At 49.4% G+C, this 6,945-nt stretch overlaps 1 protein-coding gene across 6 annotated transcripts in view; it reads left to right on the forward strand.

Moving 5' to 3' along the window:
* Sbno1 (strawberry notch homolog 1) overlaps window positions 1-6,945 on the forward strand; it is an 81,656-nt gene that overhangs the window by 4,983 nt on the left and 69,728 nt on the right. The window contains exon 1 of one of the 6 annotated variants that reach the window (XM_023720456.1): window positions 3,124-4,712. The exons of 4 other annotated variants lie outside the window; for them this stretch is intronic. The gene's annotated coding sequence lies outside the window, so the exon portion shown is untranslated. Of the gene's footprint in view, window positions 1-3,123; window positions 4,713-6,945 lie in introns of those variants that run through there. One more of the 6 variants, XM_023720460.1, reaches the window with a different exon arrangement.

Here is a 6,945-nt window from a genome sequence, read left to right on the forward strand (position 1 = left end):
TTTTTTTTTTTTTTTTTAAATTGATGGAACTACAGATTGAACTCAGGCCCTTGCGCTTGCCAGGGAAGTACTTATTCCACTGAGCCATCTCCCCGGCCCCTATCTCCTGGCTTTTAGTGTGGACTCTTTGGCCTCTGCCCTGGATCCTTCAGCCTTCTGGTGGAGACCCAGCGGCCTCCTGCTCAGTGAGCGCCACACCTTGGATGGAATCCTTCAGTCTCCAGGGTGCAGACACCCTCTGCACGCTTCCTTATCTGACCCTGGGGCTGATGGTTGTAAACCAATCTTGTAACTTCCTATACATTGGTACATCTGGTACATCTTGGTTTTTTTTTTTTTGGCCGAACCGGGGATTGAACTCAGACCCTTGTGCTTGCCAGGGAAGCGCCTATTCCACTAAGCCATCTCCCCGGCCCCATGTACATCTTGTTTTATATCCATTTCTCAACCCTTACTGATACATATGGCATCAATCTTGGGGGCCCATTAAAGGATTAGTGAGTAAAGAAACTATGGTACATATACATAATTGAACACTATTCAGTCGCGAAAAGGAGACTGCCATGCGGAAAGGAGACCACGAAACTGCACTCTCGTGAGAAATGGAGCCCCTTGCCTCAATTTCCCCGGCCTATCCTTCAACCCTATTCACAGAGCTGACTGTATTGAAACAGATGCTCCCTTAATTGGCTAGAACAACGTAACTGAGTCCAGCCAAGACACCAACTTATCTCATTGTAGCACATGGGCAAGAATTGCCCCCCACTACTTAGAGCTGGCATAGGAGCTTGAGCAGGCGTCTGAGATTCCAGGGCTAAGACATGAGATAACCGAGGCCATGCGACTCAGGAAAAATCCTACTTTCCTGGCAGTGAAAGTGCCAGTCTTGCATGGATCAAGCTATCGTTGAACGGCTAATTGAAAGCCTTTACTGTGACCATCACCCTTTTCCCTGATTGACAGCAATAAAAGCCATGGCTCTTGGCTGGTGAATGCCATCACCAGGGGCTCCCTATGGCCTTTTGATCCATAGGGAATAGGGGGTCATTCCAGACTTCTCCACTTTAGAATGTTCTTTCTTTTGTATCTGTGTGCCATGTCGTCAGGTGGGAGACCTGGACAATCTGAGGGCATTGTAATACTATCATGTGCAAGAACATGGATGGGAGGGCCAGCGAGATAGCTCAGACTAAGAGCCTGCTTTGGTAAGCACAGGGACCAGAGTTCGATCCCCATTCCCACGAGCTGCGCAGGTCCTGCCCCCGGGATATGCTGAGCCAGGGACTGAGTCAAGGCCTGGTGTCACACACCTGTAATCCCAGCACTGGGGAGGCTGAAAACAGGAGGATTACTCTGCATCCAAGCTGCGTAGTGAGACCCTGTACCAAATACATTAAAAAAGAACATGGATGGAATTGGAAAATATTACGTGAGTGTCTTAGTTACTCTTCTCTCGTTGCTGGGACAAATACGCGACACCCAAAATGAAGGAAGGAAAGGTTTATTTAGCTCACAGTTACTGGAGGTTTCAGTCCATACTCAGCGGGCACCAAGGCAGAGCGGCACAAGGCAGAGGACAACCTTTCATGGCTGGCGGTAAAGAGCAAGAGCGCAAGGGAGGGGTAGCAGCAGCTGGAGCAGCAGGCTTCTCCTCCCACCTTACACTGTAATGCAAATTACCTGCTCCAGGGCGAGGGCAGCATCCACACCCACCCTAATCACAGACCCGGAAGCCAGAAGCTGCCCCAAAACTGCATGAGGCTTTGGGGGGGACACCTAGATACAAATCATAACGGTGAGGTACGTCAAAGATAAATACTCCATGTTCTCACTTGTAAGTAGAAACTAAGTTCAAAGAAATAAGAGACTGTCTCATTTTTTTTTTTGTACTGGGAATTGAACTTAGGACCTTAGGCTTGCCAGGCAGCGGCTTGTGCCACTGAGCTATATCCCTAGCTTTTTAAAAATTTTTTATTTTTGAGACAGGGTCTCTATGTAGTTCAAACTGGTTTTGCTCTCACTATGTAGCCAGGGCTGGTCTCAAACTCACGGCGATCCTCCTGCCTCAGCCTCCTGAGTGCTGAGATTACAGGTGAATGCCATCACCAGGGGCTCAATATCTTGTATTTTTCCCCCTGAAGTTCTGTGGATCTAATCCTGGGCCTTGCTCATGGTAGGCAAGTGGTTTATCACTGAGCTAAAGACATAGCCCCAAAATAGAAAACAGAATAAACCAGATATAGTGGTTCCCCATGTAACTCCAGCACTCTGGAACTGAGACAGGAAGATGGCTTCGAGTTTGAAGCTGGCCATGGGCTGCATAGTGAGTTAAAGGCCAGCCTGAAGTATAAAGTGAGACTCTGTCTCAAAACAACAGGGCTGGGGAGATAGCCCAGGGGCCGAAGGGCCTGCCTGGCAAGCACAAAGACCCGAGAATGGCCCCACAACCCCAGGCATGGCCCTGAAACTGGGTGTGCAGTGAGACCTGGTGTTCAATAAATAAATAAATACTAAGAAAACAAAACAACAACAACAACAACAACAAAAAACCAACCCAAAATCTAAAACCCAAACAGCAAAATAATTGTTATCAGGGCCTTGGAAGGATGTGAGAAGGTAGAATTTGGGACAAGTGGGTCAAATGTACTGGGCTGCAGCTGGGTAAGAGAAATAACTTGTAACGTTCTGTAATTTTGGTTGATAGCAACTAACTGGATATTTCAAAATAGCTAGTGAGAGGATTCTGAATATTCCCAATGCACAGAAAAAAGTGCTCAAAGTGACAAAAGTGACACATACGTGGTGGAGCACACCTGTAAACCTGGTTCTCTAAGAGGCCGAGGCAGGAAGATTACAAACTTAAGGCCAGCCTAACCAATTTAATAATTTAGCAAGTCTCTGTCTCAAAAATTTAAAAAACGGGGGCTAGAGATATAACTCTACAGCATAGATGCCTACCTGCTAAGGTCGGAGTTCAATCCCCAGTATGAAAGGAAAAAAAAATTGCTTGAAGAGTGTAGCTCAATGCAAAGGCCCTGGGTTCCCTAACAGCCCCCCTCATTAAAAATAAAGTGAAATACATGTCAAATACCTGATCTGATCATCACACGTGGTACACCTGTGGCCCGTAATTTCTGTTTCTTGGGATTAATTCCAGGCTGAGGGTAGCCTCGGTGAGACCCTTAATCAAAATAAAATAGTTTGAGAATGTTCCCCTTCCCCTTCCCCAGTATACACGTGTTCAAATGTCCACTGTACACAAATATGACAATTACTATGTTAATTAAAAATACATGTATTAAAACAGAAGCAAAGTGATTAGCTAAATGTGTCCATTTTACATGTTTATACTGCCTATGTATGCACACATAATAATATATATGCATGTATACAAAACGCTAGGTTGGAAGATCCATAAATTATTCTCGCTATTCTTCTTTCTACCTCCATGCTTTCTCTTGGAGTTCACATACTTTAACCTTAACTGTTCCTGGTTTGGTTTCAGCACAGGGTGAGTGGGACGCGCAGGCAGGAGGGAAACAAGACTCACTCAAGCGTGCTTATTACCTAAGCAACGGAATCAAACAGCCCGGACAGAATGGCTTTACAAAAGGGCTGCTGAGAAGTTAATGTACATAGTCTGTTAGGCCAGTTTAATAACGATTCAAAAAAGAAGAGAAGTGAGAAATGGTAGACTACTTGTCTTGCAGCAGGAATGAATCGAGGGCAATTGGCCTAGGTGGTCGCAGTGCGCTGAGACCCGGAGTGCAGCTTCACGGCTCACGCTCCTCACCAGGGAATAACGTGGACTTGCCGAGAGGCTGCAAGCTACTCGTGGCTTCATATTCAGTAAAGTGCTTTGAGCGAGACTGGCAAGCAATGATTATGTGAACATTTTTTTTCTGGGATGCTTAGGAAACGAGGTTTTCAAAGTAAGAGAAACGCCACTAGGTAACTTCCTGGGTCGTAGTTACACACCGACAGGACTCTCAAAATAGCTTTGGGCCCCTCCCAGCCGGACTTTGAAAGCCGGTGTGAGACGCATGCGTGCCTCCCCTATGACCTCCTGGTGGCACAAAAGATAGCGGACCTTCTTCCCGACAGCTCGCGCGGGAGAAAGAGGGAGGGGGAAGTGTGAGTAATTCTCGCGAGGATTTAGCCAGCGCCGACGGAAACAGTAGACACGTGACTGTACTAGGCGGCCTTCGCCTTCCCCCTCCCCCTTCGCTGCAACCCGGCCCCCTCACCCCTCGCCCACCCCAGAGCCACGATAATGGACCGTATGGGTTTCGGAATTTCCTTGGATCCAGTCACTGGTATCAGGCCAGCAGGAGTCGGTGGAGTCCGTTTTTTGATGGCGAAGGCAGGGGGCGACCAAGGTGGGGGGAGGATCATCTTCCTTCTCCTAGGAAGGAGGCGGGGTGGAGAGGGGAGCAGAGGATCGAGGTGGGGGGGAGGGAGGAAGTCACGTGGGGGCGCGGCCCGCGCAGCCTTTGCGCGGCGCCTCGCCCGTCGCCCCGCCCCCTCCCCTGCCGGCGGGCGGGGGGGCTCGGAGGAGGGGCTTCAAGATGGCGGCGGGGAGGTAGGCAGAGCCGGACGCCGCTGCTGCCACCGCCGCCGCCGCCGCCGCCGCCTCCGCTCCAGTCGCCTTGGGCTCTTCAAGCTCTCAGCGCTTGGGAGAAGCTGTTCTGGCGTCAGGTCCCGCGAGGAAAGTAAGTCTTTCCTTTGGTCCTTTTCTCCTTCCACACTCGCCCTCCCGGACAGCCTCCCACTCCCACCTTTACGGAGGTCCGTGTGCTGCCGGGCTGGGGGGGCCGCCACCTCAGCCGGCTCGGGACCTCGCGTCCCGTTCGCCGTCTCCTCTGCTGCCAGGTCCCGGCCGCGGCGCCGCTGCCCTCTTCTCCCGCCCGTCAGCGCCGGCCCTGCGGGCGCTGCGCGTGAGACTCTCGGCTCCCGGAGCCCGCTGTCCCGAGCCTGAGGCGCTCCGGGGCCCGGGCGACGGAGTCTGCTGCGCACGCCGGCCGCTCCGGGGTCACCCCGTTAGCTTTCCCGCAACACCCGTTGCCGGCAGGCCCCGGACCCCGCGGGGAAAGTGAAGTCGGGATCCTTCCAAGTCCTGCTCTGCCGGAGCATTGCTCCCGCTTTGGGCCGACGGAGGGAAGGAAGCGGTGGGGTCGCCTGTCCTGGGTCTGCACCCCTCGCGGGCGGGGCGCGCGGACCTCGCGCCTGGCGCGGCGGGGACGGTGCGTGGGACACGTGGGGGCTACGTTCCTGCCTCACCCTGCGATGAGCTTAGTTTTGCCCGGAGCGAGCGTGCTGACCTCCCCGACCCTAAGGGTAGGTGTATGTGGGAGGGATGTCGGTGGCGCATTGGCTTCCTCGGACGGTAATCGCTGTACCAACCATCCGAAGTTCCCCAAAGCAGTGTCGGCCGGTGGTTCCCCCGAAGTGGTTTGGGATCGGTTTAACCGCTGAGGAGATTTGGATGTTCTAAAGCCTTGTTTTTTTCCTGACCCTGGCGTCCAGCTCCTCCCCTTTCCACCCGGCTTTGTGCTTATGTTTGGTTAATGTTTGCGGACCACTAACTTGATCCTTGTACAGAGAACCTCTTTTTCTGTGTATGCTCTGTTTACCGTGGGAGGGTTTTGTTTTTGGGAGTCGCTGGTTGAGAAACGTGGGAAAAGAACGGGCGAGAAAATGAGAGTCAATGCGACGTTTTTAATACATTTCGCAGCCAGTTGTAACTGTACCCGGAAGTTTGTGTGGAACACGTGTTGTGGGAAGGTTAGAAACAGGCTCCCCTTTGACCTTTAAAAGTTGATTGTTAGCAGTGGATGTTGAGTTAAATGAGAGCCCTCCAGAGACTCAGCGGGGCCGGCAAACTGTCAAACCTTAAGTGGCTCTGCACCAGTCAGCTTAGCACTTGCATACAGTTCTACCAGGTGACTGTGGAGGGATCTTAATCTAACTGTTCCATACGACTCTTCAGAATTTTAAACAAAACATCACTGTGGTTATTAGACAAATGTTAAAAAGAAGAGTCCTACTATTGATTTATTCATCGGTGTCAATGTGTCGGGCAGTTTTGTTTTATGGGCTTTGTTGAACTTACTTTCAAAGTAGGCTTTATGAAAATTCTTTTCATGCTTTTAAAAGTGATTTGCCTTGAAGTCTTTATTTTTATTTTTTTGAGACATGGTCTATGTAGACCAGGCTGGCATCAAAGTCTGAGCCATCTTCCTTTCTCAGCCTCTAGAATGTTGAGTTTACAAGCTTGCATCACCAGGCCCAGCATGGCCCAAACCCTTTAGCTACTGATATACTACGTATTTTGTTGTTACCTTTGGGTTGAACTTTGAGTTGAGACTTGTCACCTGTGAAGGACAAGAACACTCAGTTCTGGTTACAAGTGTCATAACTGGAACGTTAGCCTATTTGGGTTCCCACGCTTTGCTTGACTAAAGTTGGTGTAGAATTGGTTTCACATTAAGTAGCCAGTTAGAAATAAAGCCATGTAATACGGTTGGCTTTTTTTTTTTTTTTTCAAATCGTAAGTTTTTTTATGCTGATTGACAGATCCACTTTTTTTTTTGGAGGGGGAGTACCAGGGATCAAACTCAGGAACTTGTACTTGTCTGGCAGGCACTTATGCTGTTGAGCTATCACCCCTGGCCCAACAGATCCACTTTTATATGATTTGAACTCATTAAGTATTGAACACAGCCTTAGGATACCACTAAACTTTTGTGTAGGTGGAAAGGCTCTTGAAGACCACAAACTATTTACTAAGTTTGCTAAGGTATAAAACTCATCAGGTTACCTATTTTATATATTTCTTGGGAAGCAGTAAATAAATTTTAGCATTGATTTGCAAATGTTTTTATTATCTTACAGTAAATACATTTCACATAGTGATCTAGTACACACACACATAGATATATATAT

Source organism: Octodon degus, unplaced genomic scaffold (genome assembly GCF_000260255.1).
Source record: "Octodon degus isolate 3935 unplaced genomic scaffold, OctDeg1.0 scaffold00076, whole genome shotgun sequence".
NCBI classification, from domain to species: domain Eukaryota; kingdom Metazoa; phylum Chordata; class Mammalia; order Rodentia; family Octodontidae; genus Octodon; species Octodon degus.